This window comes from Notechis scutatus, chromosome 11, assembly GCF_049901735.1.
Source record: "Notechis scutatus isolate UNSWTSFEM ecotype Mainland chromosome 11, rNotScu1.2, whole genome shotgun sequence".
In the NCBI taxonomy this organism is placed as follows: domain Eukaryota; kingdom Metazoa; phylum Chordata; class Lepidosauria; order Squamata; family Elapidae; genus Notechis; species Notechis scutatus.
This window is the reverse complement of record NC_142019.1, coordinates 4,029,565-4,057,247: the sequence shown is the minus strand read 5'-3', so window position 1 is coordinate 4,057,247 and position 27,683 is coordinate 4,029,565. Positions and strand designations below refer to the sequence as shown.

Here is a 27,683-nt window from a genome sequence, read left to right as displayed (position 1 = left end):
TATTAATACGGGGGGGGGAGGGGGGATGACAATTGTGACTTGCCAGTGATCCACAACGTTGTCTGCCCTTAACAGAAGAACAAGCCCCATTTCAATGCTATCCTAGCCCTATCTGCCCTATGTTCTTCCAAAGTTTCATCCCAAACCAATTGGACGTCTCCACTTTAGATCCCCGAGAATAAAATCCAGTCCCCTGATGGTAGTGTAACCAAGGAATTACCATCACGACAAACTTAGAAGTTGAAATGTCCTCATTTGCTCCAAGGAACAAGTTATTTGGAGACGCAGAACAAGTCTGAGCTCGCTTGAAGCTTACCTGGAGTAGTTCGAGGACTTGGCTCACACCTGGATTGTCTTCCACCGACCCTTTGTGGATTCTCCAATTCGAGATCTGTTCCAATGACTTGACTGGCTAGTTGCTGAAACCTGCTCCCTGCTCCAGCCTCCTGTATCTGCTTGTTTCTTACACCAGTGGGGTGGAGACGGTTTTCTTTTCTGCCTCTGGATCATAGATCTTGTTTACCAGTGGCTCAGCTCACCTTGTTTCCCCCCCTTGTCGGGGTGGCAATTGGACTTAATGTGTAATTTTCCAGAAGGTCAACCTTATTGTTCCCTCCTCTTCTGCTGGGCGAGTAATAATACTACCCTTGTCCCAGGCAGAAATTGTAGCAGAGCATCTTTGACTCTGTGGAGTGAAGGTTTGAGATCTTGCACACAGAAGAGTAAAAGGAATGAGGTTTTATCTCTCGCTGAGCAACTCTGACATTAGTTCAGATTTCCTGACAGTTAGAACAATGAATCAGTGGAACAACTTGCCACGAGAAGCTGTGAATGCTCCAACAGTGGAAAGCAAGACGAGCAATGGATGGAAACTAATCAAGGAGAGAAGCAACCTAGAACTAAGGAGAAATTTCCTAACAGGGAGAGCAATCAACCAAGTTGTGGATGCTCCAACGCTGGAAGTTTTTAAGAAGAGACTGGACAGCCACTGGTCTGAAATGGTATGGGGTCTCCTACACAAGCAGGGGGTTGGACTAGAAGATCTCCAAGATCCCTTCCAACTCTGTTATTCTATTTTATTCTATTCTAGATGGTCTAGGAACTTCCTCTTTCCAGTTCACAATTTCAATCTCATGAAAGGGTTAAAAAAAGACTTTCAACAAGGCAGCAAATAACTTTTCAGGTGCTGCAAAAATAGTTCCATGTGCCTCAATGAAAATATGTCTTCCTGCAGATAATAGCAGATAAATAGATCCAGGCAGCCACGATTGTCTATTATTAAGCAAGATGTAAATTTGCCTTCCACATTCCTGAATTTCTCTGTGGTTGTTTTGGTTTGGGCTGTTTTTGTTTTTTTAAACAGCAGCTGAGAATCCTCAAGGATCAGTAGGTAGGCTTGAATGGCTGCAGGTAATAGCTTGGGAACAGGACAGAAGGCAGAGAGAAACTAAGCAGGTTCCTGGGTTCTCACCTGTGGGTGAGGCTTTCCTGAGAGGAAGATTCTTACGCCCTCTTGAAACTTCTGTTTCCAGCCACAGATGGCCAATGCAAAATAAAAGTCAACCAAATAGCAATAGCAATAGCACTTAGACTTATAAAGTGCTTCACAGCCCTCTCTAAGCGGTTTACAGAATCAACCTATTGCCCCCAACAATCTGAGTCCTCATTTGACCCACCTCGGAAGGATGGAAGGCTGAGTCAATCTTGAGCTAGTCAGGAATCAAACTCCTGGCAATGCGAGCAGAGTTAGCCTGCAATACTGCATTGTAACCACTGGGAAGAAAGGAAGGAAGGAAGGAAGGAAGGAAGGAAGGAAGGAAGGAAGGAAGGAAGGAAGGAAGGAAGGAAGGAAGGAAGGAAGGAAGGGTACTTAGACTTACATATCATTTCACAGTGCTTTACAACCCTCTCTAAGTGGGTTACAGAGTCAGCCTCTTGCCCCCAACAATCTGGGTCCTCATTTTACCCACCTCGCAAAGATGGAAGGCTGGGTCAACCTTGAGCCTGCTGAGATTCGAACTGCCAAATTGCAGGCAGCTGGCAGTCAGCAGAAGTAGCCTGCAGTACTGCACTCTAACCACTGCATCACCATGCAACTACCATGGTTGATGATCCTGGATGTGGCCTGCATGGGATATTATCATGCCCAAAAACTCCACAGATATTTCCTTGCAAAACTAAGCCATGATAACAGAAGCAAGAAAGTTGCCTTACCTGTGTTTTATAGATCGGTTTTCAGCTATCCTTGTCTTTCTTCTGGTTTTTTATTTTCCCTGCCTGGCAACCTTAGGTGTCTTTCTTCCCCTCAAACTCTCCAATCATCCCCCCTTTTGATCTGACACACTTTTGTTTTTGAGTCATGCAAGCAACTGATGCTCTGTGGTTTGAGAATGAGTCAGTGACATGATGTCAGGGAGACAGGAGGCAAGGCTGTGCCAACACAAGGGAAATTGAGCCACCACTGGGAAGGAAAAATGCAGGCCAGAGACCTAACCTTGAAATGCTCTGGATCTGAGCCATGAAGGCTCCTAACACAACGAGAGACAAATGGAAGAAACCCCAGCCAGAGGCATCTGCAACCTGGCCAAATTCTAAAATGATGGCCATCTGCTATGGCCCCATTCTAGAATTTACCCCAAAAGAAAAGATTTATTTCCCCGTGGAAAGAAGCACCAGACAGTTGGCGTTGCTCAAAACGAACCACAGGACACAACACAGAACCTTCCAGCAAAGTAGGATTCTACATGGATAATTACAATTTTCCAAAACATCTAAAGGGCAGTTTTAATGTTCACTCTAAAATAATGGCTTTAGCCCTTCAACATCAGCCATCTCAGCAAACTCTGGGTTTTACTCTGTAGAAACCCTGTGAGTTGCAGAGGATTCTGAAGCAGGCTGGAAAATAAACCACAATAAACCTCAGCCTGTTAATTTTAGACTGGCCAGTTTCTAATTATTGAAGCCAAGGATTTTTTTTCCCCCAGCCTTACAGAAAATTGAACTGGACATTATTCTGAAGCAAAATAGATGGATTAAGTTACATCTTTTTTTAAAAGATGTATTTTGATTCCTATAGGATGTCTTGGGCCGCGTTGGGGTTGGACTAGATGACCTACAAGATCCCTTCCAACTCTTCCATGACTATTGTTCTGACTTGATTTCTACAGGAAATCGAAGCCAGATTCACTTAACAACCATGTGACTCATTGAACAATTGCAACAATTCATTTAACAATGGTGGCAAAAAGGTCGTAAAATGGAACAAAACTCACCAAATGTCTCACTTAACAACAGAAATTTTGGGCTCAATTGTGGTCATAAGTCAAGGACTAGTTATACTAGGAGCTGTAATAGAAAACAGCTGGAGAATTAGGCAGTGCTATTTTAAAATCTTACTAGAGTGTGATTAAAAGAGCATTTGCAAAATCTTCTCTGCGAAAAAGATTCTTAACATACATCTACTCAAGAATCACTTTTTATTTGGGGGGAAAAGGACTGGATACTACCCAGTAACAAGTTCATTTTTTCAAACCTATGATAGCAGCATAATGTTCATTCCAGGCTGATAATCTTCATTCCAGACTGGACACCTTTTTCAGATGGAGGCTACCCTTCATTTATAATTTTTATTTTCCTCGTCTTAGAAAGCTGGAGGGGCTGACACATTCGTTGAGACCCCACTGATGTCTTCTGCCCTTTGTTGATGTGGGATTTATGAGAAAAATGCAAGGAATAGATAAGAGCAATTTTTTTTTAAAAAAAAAAATCAAATTTGAACCATCTGTTAAGATGGGCAATCCAATTAAGATTTCCGATTTAGAAAATCGGTTTAATTCAGGTATCTGCGCACCCCCAGAAGGTATTCAAAATTATTTTAAAAATATCTGACGCAGAGCTCTAAAACCACTCAATACCTCATGTCAAAGATTCATCTGAACTCTCTTCATCCCTGAACCTCTAGTAATAAATCCTACGAAGGTTGCCACACCTATTTTCAATGGTTTTCCTAGCCAAAGAATTTCACAGGATTGTTGTGTTTTGCTATCCAAATTCAACAAAGTCATCAGAAGGTCTCCAGAGGACGCAGAGCCTAAGAGGGATACACACACACACACACACACACACACACACACACACACACACACACACACACCTACTAATTATCCATGCCTTTTAGACCCGGCAAACATTAATACATTTAATTCCTTCTAAATCTTCTTCATCCTTGCCAGGATATTTCAGGAAAGAAGAGCTTTAAAGATCTGGTTCCATTCTCCAGATTTGAAACTGGGTGCCAGGAACCATTTGAGGATCTAGGAATGTTCCACTTCATCCAGAGAAATCAAGTGGGAAGCAATTACAGTGAATACTTTGTGAATACTGTATTTTCAACCCCAAACTTACCTCCATCCTAGGAGCAGGGAAACAGAACTACCAGAAAAGGGATCTGATTTGCAGTGAAACTTAAACCTCTTCTGCTTACAAAGGAGCAGAGCCGGCATATAAAATAACACAACAAAGCTTCCCTCCCTCCTCATCAGAGTACAGCAAAATATATTTATTGGGTCAAATGAATGTTATATTTTTGAGGCATTTTCCAATAAAAAGCCTGTAGCAAACATCTCAGGATATGATGTTGCACCCAGCAATTACGATGTTGCATGATGTAGCTGATTTAGAAAGCTTTCGAGAGTTTGTAGATTGACGTTCTGGGTTGTTCCCCAAAAGGCTTTTCACATTGTCCATCATCTGTACTCTTCTCCGTATTAGAGGGATGTAATATTGGAGAGGCCTGGACTTGACTGCAGATTTGGATCCCAAGGGATCATATTCTCCTTGATAGGCAAGCCTAGCAAAAGTGACTGGAACGGGAGAGAAAGACAGAAAAACAAGAGGAAATACAACTGGTCAGTTGGGCAAATAAGTGGCAGAAAAACATATGCAATGTTCCATACTCTGAATTCTTGTTAACACTTGCTCTCATTCCATGAAATATGATATATAGTGTAGGTTGCTTAATGCTCCCCCTGGAGATTGATTTTGAATATGTGCCCGTTTTTAAAAGATACAGAACAGAAAGCCAGAACAGAAAGTTCACCAAAGGAGACATAAGCGTGCATTTTGGAGAGATCTTGTTTTCTGGCAAAAGGCCCTCATTCAGCATCATTACCTTCCAAGCTCCTGAAAACTGTTTTGCTGACAGGATTGATTTTGGATCAGCTATGCAACATCCAGAATCTGATTCTCTAATGGAAAAAGTATGCAGTCTACTCCAGTGGTTGCCAACCAGTGGGCCGGGGACCACTGGTGATCCACGAGAAAATTTTGGTGGTCCGCAGAGAAATGTCACCCGCAAAGCGATTAATCCAGGCTGCACGGGAACACAAGGCTTGCATCACTTGCATTGCAGACAACACGAGGTAGTGAGGGGAGAGGGGAAAGGGTGGAAGGGGGGAACTTGCCCACTCGCCCCAAGCCTGGCCACCGGGCTGCTTCTTTCTGCTTCTTTCTTCTTCTGATTTTGGCTGCACGCAAGGAAAGCAGCAAACGTCTTTCTTTCTCCCCCCAAACTCCGCCAGAAATGAGTCTTTGGGACCCTGCAAGGCATCCTGCTCCAAGGGGCTGCGCCAGCATGACAAGTGTCACAAAGACTCATTTCTGGCTGAATTTGGGGGAGAGAAAGAAAGACTTCTGCTGCTACTGCTGCTTTCCTTGCATGAAGCCAAAAGTCTCTCTCTCCCTCTCCCTCTCTCCCCCTGAGAATGGAGCTGGAGATGGTTTCCTGAGATTCCAAATAAAGAATGATTGCTAGGTAGAAAAACTGGGTGGGGAATTTTCCTGCAGACTTTTTTTAGGATTTTCCCAGGGTCTCCGGTCCACGGGATTTAAAATTATGAATTCGGTGGTCCCTGAGGTCCAAAAGGTTGGCGACTCCTGGTCTACTCTGAAGAATCCTAACATTGGGTGCTTAACATTGCACTCATCAATGGACACACCTGGGCGCATCATCACCCAGGGCTGAATATTTCTGGTTGAGAGCCAGTAACTGATTAACAGTTCAGGCTACTTTCATGACATATGTTGCTAAATAGGCTAAAACATACAAAGGACAGTTATAGAAAATGGGTATGTCTAGTAGTCTAAAGAAAAGTAGGACTAGAGCACACAGGATAGCAATGTTACAATATTTTGAAGGGCTCCTACAAAGACAAGAGGGTTGTGGTGTCAAAACTATTTTCCAAAGCACCAAAAGGCAGGACAAGAAACAATGGATGGAAACTAATCAAGGATTGAAGCCACCTAGAACTAAGGAGAAATTTCCTAGCAGAGAGAACCATCAACCAATGGTCTTGGAGGAGGAGAACGTCTGCAGTGGATCCACCAACATTGAGGGGGTCTTCTTATAATTTAGGACTTGCAGCCTGTGTCCATGCTCTATAAACTAACTGCAAGGTTAGTTTTCAAGAAGCTTTATACATGTTTAAAAGCGTAGACTCTGGTGGCCATTACGATGGTCCATCCCAGGAGGAATTAAAGGCTGTCTTAACTGGAAAGCCTCTTGCCCCCGTTGGCAGTACTGAAAAAAATAATTCAGTGTTAGAGTCTACAGAAGAACCTAAGAACTCTCCTTATCCAGCCTTCCTGCTTTTGCCCAGAAGCAGACACAAAGAAGGTGCCATGCCAAGGAGTCCCTTTGTGTAATGGGCACGCGGAAGAGCAATGGAACAATGGGGTTGACCCCATTCAAGACAGCATCATTAACTCTAATGCATTTCTGGAGGAAGGGAGGCAGCTGGAGGAAAGGAGGCAGAAAAACCAGTCAGCAATTTCTCCTGCTTATGCAAGCAAAGCTGTCAGAGCTAAGGAATCCATAGATGGCAAACGCCGGGCCTTGTAATTACACAGCAAGCCTTGGCCTCCTGCTACGGCCACCTCCCAGGTGGAATGGGATGGCCTTTTGGAAAATGGAGAGGGCAGCATGATTAAAAGTGGGGGGCAGATTCCACACGCCTGGCAGCTGGCAGGGGATGGGTTTTAATTAGCTCAACTGCAACATCCCAGGGAGAAATTTGGATGTGGCAGCTGGGAAGTGAGGACAGCGGGGGGAAGGTCAAAGCCATGCTTTTGGGGAAAGGAGCAAAAGATTGAAGCTCCATGTGGCCACTCCTGCAATATTTGGTCGTAAGAGATGGCCCCACCAACACAGCTTGAGAAATGTATCTCTTATGGAAGGGAAGTTCTCCGTACAAAGGCTTTTATTCTCAACTGTTTTCTGGATTAATGGAGATGCAACCATAAAAATGGTTGCTAAGTTCCTGTAAATAACCTAGCTTGAAGGTTCCTGCAAATACCTAGTTGGGAGGTGACCTCCAAACTAGGTATTTTCACAACCAACTGAGGCTAAACTTTGTTTAGATCTGGAATCACACATGGCATTCCCAGGGATAGAAAAGATTTTAGCGCTGTTGAACAAAACACTCAGCATTCCTTCAAAAGGTCATATTGATGGAAGCTAAGATGCTGGTTAAGGTCTCTAGAACCCTACAGCTTCCCCATTCTTGCTTTACTTCACATTTCAGAGCACTGTTTCAGATCAGCGTTTGTCAACCTGGCAACTTTAAGGTGTACGGACTTCAACTCCCACATTTCCCGATACTGGCTGGGGAATTCTGGGAGTTGAAGTCAACAAACTAAAAGTTGTCAAGTTTGAGAAATACCGCTATATCTGGATCAATGTAAGGGGCCTAGGTCCAAAGAAGCCTAATTAAATTTCTAGTCACTGCAATCCTGGAACAAAATGCCAACAGAATAAAAAGAGCAATATATTTTAGGAAATTTAAAGTCGCCTATGGTTGCCAGATAACAGATAATCAGAGGGAAGGGAATCAAGGGAACTTGTAGGTCATCTAGTCCAACACTCTGCCCAAGCAGGAGACCCTACGCCATTTCTGACAGATGGGAATCCAATCTCTTCTTGAAAGTCTCAAGTGATGGCACTCCCACAACTTCTGAGAGCAAGCTGTTCCGTGGGTTGATTGTTCTCACTGTCAGAAAGTTTCTCCTTAATTCCAGGTTGAATCTCTCCTTGTTCAGTTTCCATCCATTGTTCCTTGTCTGGCCTACAGGTGCTTTAGAAAATAGCTTGACCGCCTCCTCTCTGTGGCAGCCCTTCAAATATTGGAACACTGCTATCATGTCTCCCCTGGTCCTTCTCTTCACTAGACTAGCCAGGACCAGTTCCTCATACTCTTCATATGTTTTAGCCTCCAGTCCCCAATCATCCTGGTTGATCTTCTCTGTACTTTTTCTAGAGTCTCAACATCTTTTTTATAGTGTGGTGACCAAAACTGGATGAAGTACTCTAGGTGTAGTCTTACTAAGGCTTTATAGAGTGGTATTAGTACCTCACTTGATCTTGATTGTATCCCTCTGTTAATGCAACTTAGAATTGCATTAGCTTTTTTGGCTGCTGCTGCACACTGCTGGCTCGTATTTAGCTGGTTGTCCACTAAGAGTCCAAGATCACAGTTACTGCTGTTAAGTCTGGTTTCACCCAGTCTATATGTGTGCTTTTGTTTTTTCTTGCTTAAGTGTACACCAATTTGAGCCTGCTTCATTTTTATTTTGAACCACTACATTTTCTCCCTTCTCCCACTAATTTTTGCAAAACAGTAGCAAAGAAACTTAAACCAAACCAAGCTCTTCATTCTATGTACCAATACGATAAAGATATTTGCAACATTGGTATTTAGAACATGGAGAGTAAATGTCAGTATGTTTTTTATAATATCAGCTTACTTTGGGGGGTTGGGGAACAGTGTTCAAAACCCTAACATTACCGAAGACTAAATATTCAGCAATTGGAAAAAAAGCTGTTAACTTGCAGGAGAAGGATCAGAACTGCGTCACAGGGTCTGGCTTTCCTATCAGGGTAAGATCTTTTCTTTCTAAAACAAAGATTTGGCTGAGTTTTCCAGCCAAATATTCTTGACCTATTTTTCAGAAGAATTACTATAGAGGAAAACAAAACAAAAGAAAACAAAACCCATCAGGTCAGGTTAAATATGCTAAGCAAATGGCAATTGCTTTATTTCACAAATGCCATCTACACAGATTTTAGGGTAGGGGTTAATGGTTGTTGAAGCAAAACCTTTCAAAGGACTGGAATGGATTTTCAACTGAAACAGGTTTTAATTGAAGAACCCCAGTTTATAAAGAAGAGAACAGCCAGCTCTTTGAACCTGACATCTGCAAAGATTGCTTTCACAGACATTATTTTTAAAAGTAAATTTCTTGTTCCTTTTGAGACCTGGATCTTGCCCAGTTCAAATGCAAGCCACTTAAGATAAAAAATCTGCATTTTACTCCATCCATGAAATGCTGAGCTTATTGTGTCTTTGCACAACTTTCTGGTCACGTTCTGCCTTTGCATTTAAAAACTTTGGACCAAAATGTCACCGGATTGGAAATGTACAGGAACAATCCTCAAACAATATTTGAGTAACTGATGCTCCTATTTCAGAACCGTATTGAGGAACAGACCTGCAAAAGATGAGAGATCTCTCTAGTCATCTAGTCTTCACCTGTAAGTGATAGGCTAGAAAACATTCCCCCAGCCCAAGTGGATGGGACCACAGCAAAGACATGGGAGGCCTGGATAGAAAAATTAACTCGGATTCCCTTTCATTTTCAACTTAACCTTAATTAAATACTGTATCCATTACTCCTTGATCCAAGAAGATGAGGGAAATTGAGGGGCCCTTGGTGCTCTCTGAGCTTGGCTGCTTTCTTGCAGATGTTTCATTACCCAAACTAGGTAAGATCACTAGTGCAAACCCTATTCCCTTCTAGCATCGATGATGGTATGTAGTGTGTTAATGAAAAGTCTGCAAGAAAACAACCAAGATCAGGGAGCCCCAAGGACCTCTCGTTTCAAACCTGAGCTACAAATATTCTCCTTTAAGGGTACCACAGATGGAGAAATTTTCATTCCTCCAACTCAAACTTTCTTCAGCCTTTTATGGAACTCCTTAACTCGCAGAATTCTGTAACTCCTTAACTCACAGAATTTGCTGATCCAGATTTTTTATGTCCAAGCTGAAGGAGGAAATCTGACCTTGCTCCCCATGTTTCCCCCCACCTCTTTCCATTGAGGTTTCTCCCCGTGCTTTCTGAATGAGTCACTCTCAAGCTTGGCTCAAAGCAGGGAGTTTCAGCCTAGCATGACAGACACTGTCAAAAATAGTTAGTGCATCAGACAGGGTTGAACTTGGATGGGAAACAGGAGGCTTAAAGGAATGCTGATCCATAGGTTTTGCCACTTGCCCTCAAGCAGAGATGAGGAACCATGGCTGCCTACCAGCTTTCCCAGGTTATCCCTTGACATTAGATAGACTGTCCAGGATTGTTGGTAACTAGGGCACTGGGTTGATGGCTTCCATACCACAGCACTCACTCAGCCAAATCCTATTAGGGTTTTTTTTTTAAAAAAAGTTACAGCCCCAAAACTTTGCATGCTTCAGCTCTTATAAGTAGGCCAGATCAGGAAACAAACTTCACCAAAAAATTCTTTAAATCTGTATTTTGTTGATTTATAGTAACAGCATTTTCCCTTTACTTTGTTAAGGTGGGAAAATCTTGACTTTCTTTCTCACATTTTTTTGTTTTGTTTTCTCAGGCTAAGCTAATGTTTTACTCAAAGTTTCCACCTATTTTCTTCAAGAAACCCCACCCCTGCTTTCCTTAAGAGTAGCACAGATTGCTTTAATCCCCTCAGAAGTCAAATTCAAAGTTGATGCTTCTGAGATTTGGAATGAAGCTGGGAAGGTTGTGTCACTATTTAAGGCTGGAGAAGTCTTCCTCCTTTGTGATGCCATGCCGCTGCATTTGATGACGGTTAAAATAGGGAAGGATGGCCACTTGAGAGCACGTGGATGAAGGATCATGAACTGTAGGCATCTGTTTTCAGATTGTTTGACCTGCTTTTGCCAGCAGGCAAGAATTTTGCCTATAAATCTCTTTTGTTCCATGTTTATGTGGCAAGAAAGAAAAAGCACAAGGAATGTGGAACAGATGCAAAAAAAAAAAGAAGAAGACAGCATCCAACTCTTCTGCTTAAAATACACCCAAGGGGAGGGAGAGGGAGAGGGAGAGGGAGAGGGAGAGGGAGAGAGAGGAGAGGGAGAGAGAGAGAGAGAGAGAGAGAGAGAGAGAGAGAGAGAGAGAGAGAGAGAGAGAGACTTAGCATGCAAATAGGAAAGTTCAGTCACTGATTTACTTTAAAAGAAAGAAAGAAAAGAAAATGAAAGGGGAAAGGGAGGGAAAGTAAGCATGCCAAATTTTACTGGAAAGTCTAGTGGCATCATTCATTTTAGAAGAAAGAAAGATAGAAAAAAAGAAAGAGAAAGAAAGAAAGAAGAAAGAAAGAAAGAAAGAAAGAAAGGAAGGAAGGAAGGAAGGAAGGAAGGAAGGAAGGAAGGAAGGAAGGAAGGAAGGAAGGAAGGAAGGAAGAAAGAAAGAAAGAAAAAGATTAGTCAAGGAGAAGCTGAAGATAATAACTATGATTATTTTCAGATGATTGTTGGAAACTGCTTGGACTAATGATAGAGCTCTTGAAAAGAACATAATAACAACATCTCTTTTAAAGGGTTTTATCTATGGAATTGTGGGAAAGAAATCAATAACTACAATGCTGCTACCAGCATTCCATAGTTGATAATATCATTAAGAAGAACTTGGCTGGATCAGGCTTAGCTGTTAGACTGACGCAACCGCCAGCCCAATGCATTCAAGAAGCTTTTTAACCATAGGGAGGGAGCTTATCTTTCAATATTAATAAGATTAGTGGTCATTAATAGCCTTTTCATTCATTCATGACTGGGCTTCTTATCAAACTGTCTTAATTGCGTGGCCATCACAGCTTGTAATGCCACTCCATTCCTCAGTTTAACTAACTGCTGGGTAAAAAAACAGTTCCTTCTACGTCAGTGTTTCTCAACCCTGGCGACTTGAAGAAGTGTCGACTTCAACTCCCAGAATTTCCCAGTCAGCATGTTGCTCTGCCTTGATTTAGGAGGCTATTATCCAAGACATATCGCTTATAAAGTTTATTTCAATATATGTTCTTCCAGGCATCTATCTTAGTTGGAAAATATAGTCTATATCTCAAAGAGCCGTGGTGGTGCAGTGGTTAGAATGCAGTACTGCAGGCTAACTCTGACCACAGTCTGGAGTTTGACTCTGATGAACTCAAGGTTGACGCAGTCTTCTTTCCTTCTGAGGTCAGTAAAATGAGGACCTAGATTGTTAGGGGCGATATGCTGATTCTGTAAACCACTTAGAGAGGGCTGTAAAGCACCATGAAGCTGTATATAAGTTAAGTGCTATTGCTATTGCTATCTTTCAGCATCATTCTTTACCCAACAGTCACTTCCCAGAATTCATCTGACATTTATAGGTATTTCAAGAAAACTAGTTAATGCACCATAAATCTTCATGGCATTGGTTGTGTCAAAGAGCTAAAAATATCACCGAAAACATCACCTGGCTGGGATACAAGAAAACTGGACCATATAACTATTAAACTACACTGACTGTTCATGTATCATGTTGAATGACAGACCTACCTTATCCAAAACCACCTTGGTATGGTTATCTGTCTCTGCCATCCTGAGAAAGTGAATCTGGATCCACATGTACATCAATTGAATGTTGATTCCTGACACCAACCTGAAATTATTTAAAAAGAGGCTAGTTTGAATTAACACACATTATTCATTACTAGATGTCAATGGCTAGGCTACTGGGACTAGAATATGATCGATTGTCTGAATTTTTGCATGGGTCAAATACGTTAGGTTCGAGCACCGGTCCAGTCTTCTCTGGGCCTGGATGTTTTTGATTTAATACCCTTACTCCCATATCCCATTGGTTCATCGACAAATGTTGGGAGACTTTAGAACTGTTCTCTTTAATGTGGTACCCTCTGGATTACAACAAGTATTCCTAGGTAGTCCAACCAATATATAGGAATTCTGGGGGTTGTAGTTTCAACCCATCCGGAGCATGCCTTGTTGGAGAGAACAAGTGCAGAAGAAGATGAACCAGTTCAATGGACTATCAGACCGCATATAAAAGGTAAAAATAAAGGTTCCCCTCGCACATATGTGCTAGTTGTTTCCAGCTCTAGGGGGCGGTGCTCATCTCCGTTACAAAGCCGAAGATATACGAAGACGTCTCCGTGGTCATGTGGCTGGCGTGCCTAGTCAAAGGCGCATGGAACGCTGTTACCTTCCCACCAAAGTAGTCCCTATTTTTCTACTTGCACTATTTTTACATGCTTTTGAACTGCTAGGTTGGCAGAAGCTGGGACAAGTAACGGGAACTCGCTCTGTTACGCGGTACTGGGGATTCGAACCACTGACCTGCTGACCTTTCTGGTCGACAAGCTCAGCATCTTAGCCACTGAGCCACTGCGTCCCTATTAGACCACATACAGGACCTGAAAAAGGACTTGACTTGAAACCAGCAAAGACTCGTGCAAAGGCATTCATCTGGAGCCCATATATTGGAGTTACACTCAATATACACTACTGTTGCAAGAACCATAAATATAATTCCCCATATCCTCCAACAAGGCTCCAACTTCTAAAACTCAGGAGGCATGGGCTGGTCAGCCAACTCTAAATGCTCGTATATACAATATAGAGCCAATTTGATTTAGTGGTTAAGGCCCCAAACTAGAAAGCAGGTCAAGTTCAGGTCTCAACCATGAAAAGTCAGCTCGGTGACTTTAGGCCAGTCACTCTCTCCCAGCCTAACCCACCTCAGGGCGATTGCAAGGAAAATAGAAAGAGAAAGGTGTGTCAGATTTATTCGCTGCCTTGAGTTATAACAATAAAGAGTAAAGCTGGGATACAAACAGATCAATGAAAGATATCGATTGAAAATAATGCTCGAGTATCCAAATCAGATAGGCATTTGTGTGGCTGTCTTCTAGACACAAGACTGGCCCTTTCATTTGACCAAAGGTGGCAATTATCCCCTTAAATGAGAAGTCAGCAGTGCATCCTTAAAAAGAGAGTTTAAGGGTAACAATTTTGTACAACTGTTAATTTGGAAGGAGGAGAAGGCTGCTACCCAAGAACATGAAAAACTGGACTGAGTAACAGTTTGGTGTTCAAGTGCTTGATTGGATTGGATAAATCTCCAATCTGCAATAAGATTGATTATTGGGAATGGGACAGGAGGGAATTACTGGGGAGCAAAGAGAAAGAGGAAATAAAGGGGGGGAAATACTACTAAAGCACCAGTCAGCAACTTTAGCCACATGTTAACAAATAGCACAAGCCTCCATGATCAACATGTGAGTTTGTCTTTCTTCAAAAGAAGGGCAAAGAGGAGTCAGTTAAGTCAAAAAAAAATTCTGCCGCTCTACAAATCTCCACACCTGTTCTTTATAACACTGAAATATTTTATGTGTCCGATTTCCATATTTTGCACACGAACGTGAAAGACTGGGCATGAAACTGTACCATTCGTACTGTCAAACCTAAATGACCAAAAGAAAGGACAAGAGAGAGTTTTTAAAAAATAAATAAATCTAATGGACAGCTTTCTGAAACAAAGGACAATAAAGGACACGTGGTCAGAATACATATTACACATTTATCTCTCCAACCCTTTTTGCAGATGAAAGCAATTTGGTAAAGTGGATTTGGTAAATCCTAGGATAAAGGGATTTTTGCACAACTTAGTGTGTGGTTAGCCATACAACAATTTTTAATTTAAAAATAAAACAAAGCAAAACATTTAATTGACTGCCTCGGAAGCATAAGGTTTCATCTCCAAACTCACAACATATTCTGGGCAGGAGGCAGTTAAAAAAAACTTAGGAATTAACTACCCTAACCCCAAACAGAATAAAGCTATTAAACTTCCATCTCATTCAGCTAAAAGAAAAAAGAACAAGCTTTCAGACTTTAAAAATAATAATGTTGTGACATTATGCATAATTGGGTGGCTAAACAATGTTTGGTAAACAAGCTATTTGCCCAATTTGGGAGTAACATGATGGACACTTCCTTAAAGGAGGACAGTAGGGGAAAACACACGACTGTTACCCAATTCCCATTGTGACAGGCAGAAGTTAACAGATTGTCCTTTCTGCTCTGGAATTTATACTCCACAGACTGAGGGGTCAACAAGAGTTGTCCAAACATATGAGAAATTCTAATTTTAGTTCCAGAGCTGACAGTTATCAATTAAATACAGCCTCAATGCTTGGGGTTCTGCAAATGCAGATGGTCTCTTTTCAGGACAGAGTGTCTATTTTCTCCAAACACTAATCAGGAGATGATTAGACTCCTTTTAAGCCATTTCCTATTATTGTTTTTCTGAAACGAAGCACAAACATGTGGTTAAAACTGTGAGCTGCCTTGTGCAATGGTTACTATTATTAGCCGATGTTTATTGTGCTTGCTATTGTTATCTGAACCACAGTAGAACCACAGAACCAAGTTCAAAACTGAATTTAAGTTTAACTGAGTTTATAAAATACACCTGTTCCGTACATCAGTTAAGAAAGCCCTAGAACCCCACAAAAAAGGAATAGGGTTTTAGTAGCAACCTACATGTTTGTTCTGACCAAGGCTTCTGAGACCGTTATTAAGCACATGCTTAGTCCAAACAACTCTTGTTTTATTTCAATGCTGGGAATTATGTTCATTCCCAACCTGTAATGAGTCCCAAGCAGTCCCTCAAGATAAGCACCAACCTTTCTCTCCTTTGAATTGCTGCCAACAACTAAAGTGCCCAATGAACTAGAAAAAAAACCAACCGAAGTACAAAGTCCACACAGAGCTTCAAGGATTAATCTGAACAGAACAAACAACTTTGCTTCCTACAAAGGTTTCTTCACCTTTGCCTGTCCTTTATACCTTATGGGAGGGGCAATCACCTCCCAGCCTTACTCCCGAGTCACCCCTTTTGTCTCAACTGCTCTTGCCTTCTAGCAGCAATGTGCACACGTGCCCTGGGAAGAGGCTCCCCTTGTTCCTCTGCCTCGCTGCTGCCAGACTCCAGTGGCTCTGGAGGCAGCACCCCACTCCCAGATGGTCCTGGCCCCATCTCTGCATTGGACGCAGGACCCTTGTCCGAGTCCTCTCCAGACTCCCAGATTGGTCCCCGTTCTTCTCCACTGTCCGATTCTGCTGCTGTCTGCACAGGCTGCCAGCGAACCACAACAATGTTTTCCACAGAATGGGTCAACTTGCAGCTGGCCAACACCACAGCCAACTTGCAGCTGTCCAACTAGCCACAGGACCATACAGCAATTCAATTTAATTATTTAAAATAATGTAAATATCCATTTAATTTTGGTCATTCACGTTTCATTTTGTTCCTCTTTTGGCACCCTTTATCTAAAAAGTCTGTAGAGATTCTCAGTCTTCCAGGCCAAGGTTGCCCCAAAGGTGCTTTTTCAGGAGGCAACTGGACTTGTTTTTGCCTTTTGAAGATATTTTGCTTATCATCCAAGAAGCTTCTTCAGTTCTGACAGGATAGTGGGGATCAATCCATCAGTCCTTCCATTCCACACTATCCTGTCAGAGCTGAAGAAGATTTCTAACTATTGTTCACGCTTATGACCATTGCAACATCCCCATGGTCACGTGATCAAAATTCAGATGCTTGGCAACAGACTTGTATTTATGACCATCCTGGGGTCAAAGGGTCCCCTTTTGCGACCTTCTGACAATCAATGGGAAAGCCAGATTCCCTTCACAACCCCATAACTAACTTAAGAACTGCAGCAAGCAAGTTCATACAATGGAGCAAGGTTCACCTAACCAATGTCTCACTTTGCAACAGAAATTATGGGCTCCATTATGGTAGTCATAAGTTGAGGACTACCTGTGTTTAAATTTGCTGACCCTTTAGGGAAAAAAAATAGGGTTAGAATCATTTCACAAACAAAGGCAAATCTTTTCCTTCGAAAGGCTTCCTCTCCGAAACTATAAAGGCCTTGCACTGCTTTTCAAAATCCACGTTTTACTCTCTCTACAGCAGGGGTCCCCAACCACCGGTCCGCGGACCGGTACCGGTCCGCGGAACAAGTCCTACCGGGCCGCTGGTTGCTGGGCACCGCCATCTTTTTGATGAAAAAGTGCTTCGGTGAGCTTTTCGGGTAGAAAGCCATTTCTACCGGAAAAGCTCACGAAGCAGCGCCGCCATCTTTTTGATGAAAAAGTGCTTCCGGTGACGTCACAGGAAGCACTTTTTCATCAAAAAAAGATGGCGGCGCCCAGCTGATGCCGGTACCGGGCCGCAGCGCCCAGCTGATGCCGGTACCGGGCCGCGGCATAAAAAAGGTTGGGGATCACTGCTCTACAGAATACAGAAAGGGGAACTTGATTTGGATTCCTTTGGTTTAGAACCCACCGAGAACCACTGAATTCTGGCAGGGCCATTTTCTAGCAAATGTGGGTGGTACATCATATAAAGATAGGCATATTTGGTCTTGGAGAAACTTAACACATTATTAATATTAATCCAAAGAGGTTGAAAATGGGCTGAAAAGTTCCTAATTTACTCTCCCCTGGGGCGGTCATGCTGGTGCCGTTCCCTTTGCAATCTTTACTCACCAAAATGTAATCATAATTGTGCTGTTCGGTTGCAAGCCAACTGCTCATGCCTACAGTAGACAACTCCAGAGTCACGGCTGCCAACCTTTTCCCCTGGTAGGAATTTACAACAGGCCTAGCTTAAAAACAGCATCTCTCCATGGGTGTCTATTTATACATAAACCACAGGCTGAAACTAAAAAGAAAACTATTGCTGGAGAAAATTACAGTGGAAGGGTAGGCTATGAATTTCACTCCAGCTTCTGAAATTTAGAACATTTTCTCGCATCTTTTTCTTTGTTCAACAATAGAACCTGAGAGATTTGCTAGCCAGGATTTAAACAGATGATTAAAATTTTTCCCTATGCTTCCTTGGTTATTAATACAGCTTTAAAATCATCTTAGGGACGTGGTAGCTCAGTGGCTAAGACGCTGAGCTCGTCGATCAGAAAGGTCGTCCGTTTGGATCCCTAGCACTGTGTAATGGAGTGCGTTCCCGTTACTTGTCCCAGCTTCTGCCAACCTAGCAGTTCAAAAGCATGTAAAAAAAAGTGCAAATAGAAAAATAGGGACCACTTTGATGGGAAGGTAGCACACATGTGCAAGGGGAACCTTTACCTTTAGAATCATCTTAGAATCCTTCTCTCTAATTATTCCGCTTTAAAAAAAACACCTTACTGGCTATATTTTTGGCTGACTACTAGTATGAAAAACACCTGAAGATTTGATTTGGGTACAGGCGGTCCTTGACTTACGACAGTTCTGTTTAAAGTTACGATGGCACTGAAAAAAGGGACTTGTGAGCGTTTTTCACACTTATGACCATTGCAGCATCCCCCATGGTGATGCCATCAAAATTTGGACGCTTGGCATGTATTTATGTCAGTTGCACTGTCTAGGGATGTGATGATCCAGGAAGCAGCACACATGTAATAAATTCCCAAATGTAAATAAATTTCCTTTAATGCCTCCAACTTGGACTCACTGTTCAATTGTTCGCAGTTGGAGATTAAACTTTTTCCAAAATAGTCTCCAAATGAAAGAAATACAATCCAAACTGAAAGAACAGATAACGGAGAAATAAAAAGCCAAAACAAACCACACTGAAGGAATTTCCATGACAGACCAGGATAATTAATTACAAACTTCAAGATAACAAGGCACAGTCCGTTGGAAGAACACCAATCAAGATAAACCTCAGCCATAAATAAAACATGCTTTGCCTCTAGTAATGCTGTGTTTTAAACGCCCTTCCTTTATACTATTCCCCCCAGCTGCAGCCAATGAGGAGGATCATGGCTGCTTCCTCTCCTGTAAGCCACGTTGTTCCCTTCTCCGTTCCTCCCTGCATGCCCTAGGATGAAGAAGGGATAGGCCTGGATCTTTCTCTGACTGCCCAGCCAGCCTCTGCCCTTCCCCAGCCTCCTCCATAACCTCCGGAGCCACACCTCTACTCCCTGTTGGCTGTTCCTCCTCTCCCTCGGAGTCAATCTCCAACAGGGGCATGACAAGAGGTCATGACCGTCCGACAAGCAAAGTCAATGGGGAAGCTTAACAACCATGTTATTAACTTTACAACAGCAGTGATTCGCTTAACAACTGGGGCAAGAAAGAGCATGATATGGGGCAAAACTCACTCAGCAAGTGTCTCGCTTAGCAACAGAAATTTTGGGCTCCATTATGATCATAACTCAAGGACTGTGTCATGCCCCTGTCAGAATCTGACTTGGAGGTAGAAGCCGAACAGCTGACAGAGAGTGAGAGTGTGGCTCCATTGACTGGGGAAGAATCTGGGGAAGGGCAAAGTCCAGCTGGGCAGAACAGGGGAGAAGTAGAACAAGGGAGAGGGAGTTCAGAGGAAGACCCAGGCTCACCCCCTCTTCATCCTAGGGCACACAGGGAGGAATGGAGAAGACAGCAATGTGGGTTGCGTGGCTTACAGGGGAGGAAAGGGCCCTGATTCCCTTCATTAGCTGCAGCTGGGAACACAGTTTATAAAAAAGGAAGCTGCGTGCAGCAAGCTGTTGCAAGAAAACATGAATTTATCTTGTATCAACGTGGCTTATCTGTGTTCTTGGCGTCTTCCCAATTGTGTGAGTTTTGCCATGCTTTCAAGTCTGAAATTCCTTCTCCTGCATTGTCAAGCTAATAACTTCAGTTTGGTTTGTTTGGATTTTAAGTTACAGTTTGTGTGTTCCTTGTTTTGGACTGAATTTTCTACAGTTAAAGGCTGTTCCTGGGAGAGTTTTTCTCCAGCCGAAGGTAACCTGGAAATTGGGGGCAAAGTTGGAGATTGCCTGTGTTGCCTTTGTGCCATGCCCCGGGTCACCACAGACTACCTGTATTGGGTTTTTAACTCTGTAAGCTGCTGGGATCATTGAAAGTTGGGCAACCGTATAGATTTTTTTTTCTTACAAAGTAGAGCTATTATTGAAGTTCACTGGCACCCTCGTTGCCAACAATACAGCAGCTCCTAAGAGCTCTTCACGATTCACTTGCATCTTCTTCCTCTTCCTCCCTCTGAAGACAAATACTGATTGCTCATAAGGTGTTGAAAGGGGAAAAGAAGAGAGAGACAGAAAAAGTCCCTATTAAGCTAGGCATGTCTGCAATAGGCTGTTTCAAGCCTTGGTGTGTTAACTCTGCTCTCCCAGTTGAGTGTATCACCAGCAAGGAATTTAATCATTGGGCGATTAACAGTTTAGAAAGCGGGGGTGGGGGGGTGGAATAACACTCAAAAGGAAGTAGGATCCAAAGAGGCTTAGCAGAGTACGCATCTGCTCCAAATGCCAGTGTTGTTGCTTGTTTAAAAGTGTCTCTCAACTATGAATTGGTCTCTCTCTCTCTCTCTCTTTCTTCGGCACATGTTAATTCCCAATTCTTTGCATTCTAAAAACCAAGCAGGTGGGGGGAAAGTTGCTTACTGATCAAATGGCTTTCTTCTAGAAGATGGATCTCATCTATTTTTGTTTCTTTACAGGTGCTATCCCTTCCTAATGAAGGAAGGAGAAAATTGGATGCTCCACTGCCAACTATGTTTGCTAGTTAGCAGAGATTCAGGAATTAATCATATACTGTAGCTCTGCATAGATTAAATAAACTATTATTCTAATTCAGTGAAGAGAAGAAAGGAAGAAGAAAGAAGAAGTGAGGAGATAGAGAGATAGATAGATAGATAGATAGATAGATAGATAGATAGATAGAGAGAGAGAGAAAGAAAGAAAGAAAGAAAGAAAGAAAGAAAGAAAGAAAGAAAGAAAGAAAAAGAAACTATTATAGTCCTGCAATTGTCTTGTTTTACTCTGTTATTCTTGTTGTTATTCCCACTCAAAGCTCAATATAGAGCTATATTATTATTAAATTACAATAGGGAGCCTGGAAAAATTAATAGAAGTTCCCCATCTGGTGTTTTCCAGATATTCTAAAATGCTGACCGGCACTGCTGGGAGTTGTAGTCCCAAGCCAACTGGTGTGTAGCAAGATGGGAGAAGAAAGGCTACTATTTTTATTATGTTCCTCCAAAGAGTTTGTATCTATTGGAACAAGCCTAATAGGAGACTTCTTTCTTATGCTTCTTCTCACTGGCCAGGATGGCAAAGCTGCTGCATTCCTAAACAGGTTCAACTGGAATGGAAGACAGCAGCAAAGAGATGCTACCTCTTCTGTTCAATCAAGGAATCGTCCTACAGCTGACATCTATTGTTGAAGTCCACATTCCATCTTATTAGTCCATAAAACAATCAATTCATGCCACAGCTAGCATTAGAAGAACAAGCTAGTTGAGATGTTCCCTTTTCTTCTAAATGCTAGAAAACCGATAAGAGGAACTCGGATAGGAAAGTGCAGAATGGATGGTGGTTGACATAGCTCATATTTTCTAGTTCCCATCATTACACAAGATCAATGGTTCTTACTGAAAAGAGCATCTCCATGGTTCTTCCAGATTTTATTCCATCCCTAGCGAGAATGGTATAGCAACTCTTTCTAAATTATATCTTGTGCCAAGACCTCTTTTTAATGCACTCCACCTCTGGAGCCCAAGCTAATATATTCAAGTGAAGTATTCCAAGTGTTAACATTCATTTCAATCTTACTCAAAGCCATTTGGACACTTCCCACTGTAACCATTTTTGGCCAACGAAATAATTTGCATCTCTGTTCAGATTTAATTTTAACAGACTTGCAACAAAGCATTGAAGAGAAGCTTCTTGCAAGTGTCTCTGGCAACTTTTGCTATCATTGGCTCAAGACAGGATGAAATTTGCAGATTTATTAGGGTGGCCTTCACTGCCAATTTCACTAGAGGAAAGTCTAGGAGGCTAAGATAAGAATCAACAGTAGCAGACACACAGATCATTTATCTGATTACAAATCTTTCCTCATGAGAAAGGAATCTTCAACTCAGTAAATCATTGTGCAAGGCGCAAGGTCTGTTGGTAGAGCTGTTCTCCCTTCAGTTCACGAAAATCAAAATTAAGATCTCCAGCATTATGGAAGAAGCAGAAGCAGAAGACAGATCTAGGACAACTTGCCATAGCCAACTCACCATGGGGCAACTCATTGTGGGACAAGCATTGCACAATATAAAAAAATAGTGCACTAGAATCATTGAAAAAAGAATGCCAAAGGAGAGAGAAAATAAAATGTGAATTAGAAAAAATAAAATACTTTTTTTAAGCATTTTAAATAATTAAATTGAATTGTTTAATTGTCCAGCACTGAGTTGTCCTTTGATGAGTTGGCCATGGCGAGTTGACCTTGATGAGTTGGCTGCTGAGAGTTTTCTCCCATTCCAGAAGAAGACCTGGGCACATGATTAAGAATAAGGGTCTCCAACCTTGTCAACTTTAAGACTTGTGGACTTCAACTCCCAGAATTCCTCAGCCAGCTCAACTCAATTCTGGGAATTGAAGTCCACAAGTCTTAAAGTTGACAAGGTTGGAGACCCCTGATTAAGAAGACATGGGCACATGATTAAGCCAGGGCAATTTAATTTATTCATTGTATGGGGCCACATATTTGGACGATGTGATCCACTATTCCTGTCAAAGCTGGCAAAGAAAAAAGACCTTGGCTATGCCTACTTTGGCTTGTTGTCCTGAGTGCTCCTTTTGTCTTTATGACATGTCCAATTTTTTCACCCATCTTCACCAGCTATGCTTATCCTTTCCCCAAAACGTTCTGGTTCTGGTCTTCCTCGCAAGGCAGAATCTACTGAAAGTCTTTGGCCTTCATCAAATTATCAGCAATTTCATCCAGCCTTCCTTGCATGAAATGTTAGGCTGTCACCCATTACGCAAAGGATGGGTGCAAAGAATGAGACAGGAGGCTGAAATTATAGTGGTAGAACATTAACAGCAAAGAGAACATCCATTCTGCCATTATTACAGGTTTATGGACCTGGAAAAAGCTTTTCTCTACCCTAATGCTAAACAAGAGCAGGTCCCAAATTATTTTTTATGAGTTCCACAGGGGCAATTAAAATTCCTATAGATGCATCACATTCTTGGCCTATCTATCTCCTTCCCTTCGCACCCTCCGTAGAAACAATATTTCTACCCAACCTTAACAACCGCGTGGATTTGCAAAAGGACAGTGGTGGAATTTACACACCATGCTATAAGCCACAATTAAATAAATCTTAGCTTCGTAGGATATGTCAACCCCAGCTATAGCATTCTGGTCACTAGCTGACATCAGCCAATAAATCTAGGCCAGTGAAAATTCCATCTCTTCGAACATGTTCTGACCTTCCACAATACATCAGTGGATTTTTTTTTTTGGCGCCCAGTCAAGCTAAAGAATTAATCATACACAAGGCTTAAGTGTCAGCATTACAGATGACCCCAGGAATGGTCTAACACCCCCCACCATTAAAATTCTTTATTTCCCCCATGAACCTTTCTTAGCCAATATAAAATATTTATTCCACATACACTATGGCTGCCCTCTCTGAAAGACCCTTCTCCTTCACTATCTCGGTCCACTGGGGTAAAAATAACTTAGCCGTGCTATCAAGCTGAGTTTAAGCAAGACCACACGATAGCTATTAAACATGCCAATCAAAGTTCCTGGTTTTGCACAATCGGCATTTTGCACATACTTCCCCTCTATCGAAAACAGCACATCGGGTTAAACATTAACCATCGTTCTAAAATCTGCATGCCGCCCCCAACCAAACTCAGTTAAATGGGAGACCTCCGGATTGCCTGGACTTATCTATAGAGCCTTGCTGTTATCTTGACTCGTTTCCTCATTTCACATTTCTACCTACAAACAAACCCCAACAACGAGGTAGCCCTGCCCCCAGTCAATTCCAACTACAGGTAGTCCTTGGTGGATGACCACAAGGGAGCCCATCATTTATGCTGCTAAATGAGACATTTTATTAAAGGAGCTTTGCTCCATTTGAAAAACCTTTCTTGCCACAGTTGTTCGACGAATCGCTGTGGTTGTTAAGTAACACGCAGTGGTGAATTTCAATTTTTTTTACTACCAGTTCTGTGGGCGTGGCTTGGTAGGCGTGGCAGGGGAAGGATATATTGCAAAATCCCCATTCCCTCCCCACCCCACTAACCTGCTTTCCAGCTCCGTTCTCCTGTGCAGGGCAACAACAGAAAACCCAGCTGATCAGCTGGGACTCAATGGGAGGCAGAGAAGAGGGGGGGGGGCGGGGCCAGTCAGAGGTGGGATTTACCAGTTCTCCAAACTACTCAAAATTTCCGCTACCGGTTCTCCAGAACTTGTCAGAACCTGCTGAATACCCACCTCTGGTAACACGATTGTGAAGTAAATCTGGCTTCCCCGTTGGCTTTGCTTGTCAGAAGGTCCCACTAGGGGATCACATGACCCTGGAGTATTGCAACTTTATCCTGGGAAGTTGCCATAGATCAGGGGTGATAAACTCAAGGCCCGGGGGCCGGATCTGACCTGCAGGGTGCTTAGATCTGGGCCCACGGGGAAAGAGCAAAGGACTGACCCATGGTGCCTCTGCCAATGAAAATGGAGGCCATCACAGCTGAAAACAGAGCTTGCAAGGGCTGTGTGCAGCCCTCCCGGGCTCCGTTTTTGCTAGCAGAGGGTTGCAGGAGGCTGTTGCAGCCGGAAACGGCAGAGGCCTCGGGCCACCAAAGGCACCACAAGCACAAGTGATATCAAGCTGGCCACGCCCATCCCGGCCTGAGGTCAAACACAACCCTGATGTGGCCCTCAATGAAACTGAGTTTGCCACCTCTGCCCAGAGGTGGTATTCAGCCGGTTCTGACCAGTTTTGGAGAACCGGTAGTGGAAAGTTTGAGTAGTTCAGAGAACCTGCAAATCCCATCTCTGACTGGCCCCATCCCCATCTACTCTCTGCCTCCCGAGTCCCAATTGATCGGCTGGGTCTTCCTTTGTTGCCCTGCACAGGAGAACGGAGCTGGAAAGCAGGTTAGTGGGGTGGGGAGGGAATGGGGAATTTTACAGTATTCTTCCCCTGCCACGCCCACCAAACCACACCACACCCACCAAGTCACACAGAACCAGTAGTAAAAAAATTTGAATCCCACCACTGCCCCTGCCATAGACCAACACCATGTAGCCCAGCTCTGTCTACACCAGCTTTTCTCAATTGAGATTCCATGGAATTCTAGGGTTGCAAGAAATATTGTGATTAGAAAAAAGAAACCTTTAAATTTGACCCATCCTGTAATGCTAGTTGTAGATACAATACAGTAATTTAATGTAAGAGTTCCCTGACACCTTAAAATTATTTCCAGGAAAGATTAGTCCACCCTGACCCACAGCATCTGCCCAGAATTCCAGCCAGAAACTTCATCCTCATCCACTACCTGACCTTTTCTTTTATTGCAAAAAGTCACTCTCGGCCTTCTGCTCATAAAGCAACTGATTTACTATCTCCTCCTCCCTGGCCGCTTCTAATCTTTGCTCATCACCTGAAGTGCTGGTTTGCCATTTATATCAGCCTAAGACTAAACAAGCCTTGGGAGTCTTCTTGCTTCGCCAAGGAGCTGAGGCATCATCCCTCGTAAAATGAACCAGACCTGGAGGGAGGTGGAAGGAGAGAAAAACACGAGCCAGAACGCGAGGGAAATTGTGTTGAACTCCCTGCATCTCATCTCCAAAACAGTCTAGCTGCCATCTGCCAACCAAGGTCAGTGGCTGATTCCAAATGTCTCATAATTGAAAATGCATTCAAAGTTTCGCACACCAGAAGTGGAGGCCAGCTATTTCTCAGAAGGAACAGAAATGCCAACTAGGCAACATGGAGAAAAAAATTCCAAAGAAATGTGCTATGTACACTATATGCGTATGAGAGAGAACGAAAGTATATGTTCCCAACCCTCTAGAGCACTGGTCGCCAACCAGTGGGCCAGGGACCACTGGTGGTCTGCGAGAAAATTTTGGTGGTCCGCAGAAAAATGTCACCCCCAAAGTACCCCCCAAAGTGATTAATCCAGGCTGTGCGGGAACACAAGGCTGTGCCAGCCACATAGCCTGAGGGAACACAAGGCTTGCGTCGCTTGCATTGCGAACAACACAAGGTAGTGAGGGGAGGGGGGAAAGGGCAGAGGGGGGGGGAACTTGCCCCTCTCACCCCATGCATTTCGCCTGGCCACCGGGATGCTTCTTTCCGCTTCTTTCTTCTTCTGATTTTGGCTGCACGCAAGGAAAGCAGCAAAAGTCTTTCTTTCTCTCCCCCAAACTCTGCCAGAAATGAGTCTTTGGGACCCTGCAAGGCCTCCTGCTCCAAGAGGCTGCACCCACATAACAAGTCTCACAAAGAGAAAGAAAGATTTCTGCTGTTTTCCCTGCATGAAGCCAAAAGTCTCTCTCTCTCCCCTCCCCCCCGAGAACGGAGCTGGAGACGGTATCCTGAGATCCCAAATAAAGAATGATCAATTAGTAGGAAAACGGGGTGGGAAATTTTCCTGCAGACTTTTTGGGGGGTTTCCCAGGGTCTCTGATCCGCAGGATTTAAAATTATGAGTTTGGTGGTCCCTGAGGTCCAAAAGATTGGCAACCCCTGCTCTAGGGGATGGTCAATGGTGATAATCCCCCCAAGGAAACCCTCTAAGTCAACTTTAAGGCATGTGGACTTCGACTCCCAGAATTCCCCTATGCTGGCTGGGGAATTGTGGGAGTTGAAGTCCACATGTCTTTAACTTGCCAAGGTTGAAAAACACTGCTCTAATAAGTGATATTCAATGAATTAATGGATCATCTTGCCTTCCAGAGTGGTGGGTCCTCTGTTGCTGGAGGCTTTCAAGAAAAGATTGGACATTTGTCCAGGATGATATAAAAAGCCTCTGGTGCTGCAGTGGTTAGAATGCATCTAAAGTCATTTCTTTATCCTATTGAAATGGGATGTATAGGAGCAACAGTGAGATATATGATTACACTAGGAGGCCTGGTGGCGCAGTGGTTAGAATGCAGCATTGCAGAGTGACTCTGCCCACAGCCTGGAGTTCGATCCTGGTGGACTCAAGGTTGACTCAGCCTTCCATCCTCCCCAGGTCAGTAAAATGAAGGCCCAGATATTTGGGGCATATACTGACTCTGTAAACCACACAGAGAGTGCTTTAACGCACTGTGGAGTAGAATATAAGTCTAAGTGCTATTGCTATTTTTATAAGATCTCCTGCCTTGGACAGAGGGTTGGATTAGAAGACCTCCAAGATCCAGCCTTGAATCCAGATTCAATTCTATTCTGTGAAATGTGGTATCCCTGATGGAATAAAGTCCCAAACGATTGTAGGACAGTTGAGAATTCTTTCAGCAAGAAAGATCCTGCTGGTGTGTGCGTAGGTATGTTTTATTCTTGCATCTCTGGTGCTTTATATAACTTCAAAATTAAATAGTAGTTGCAGGTTTAGGCTACCAGGATGCGATGGGTGGGAAGCACAATTTCACCCAGGCATCCATGCCAACAACTGTTGCCCTTTACAGAGGGAGAGAACGAAATAGGAACTCCATTATGAATGCAACAGCTCACATAAACCAGCCAGGAGAACTTTGCCAGGGAAGCCTCTGAGAATGCCAACAGTAACTCGAATTGGTTTC

General features: G+C 43.0%; 2 protein-coding genes across 2 annotated transcripts in view; one reads left to right on the top strand and one right to left on the bottom strand.

Moving 5' to 3' along the window:
- CEMIP (cell migration inducing hyaluronidase 1) overlaps positions 1-909 on the bottom strand; it is a 79,841-nt gene extending 78,932 nt beyond the window's left edge. The window contains exon 1 of the mRNA XM_087972613.1: positions 317-909. The gene's annotated coding sequence lies outside the window, so the exon portion shown is untranslated. The remainder of the gene's footprint in view (positions 1-316) is intronic.
- Positions 1-27,683, top strand: part of CTXND1 (cortexin domain containing 1) — a 413,279-nt gene that overhangs the window by 152,540 nt on the left and 233,056 nt on the right. The window lies entirely within an intron of this gene.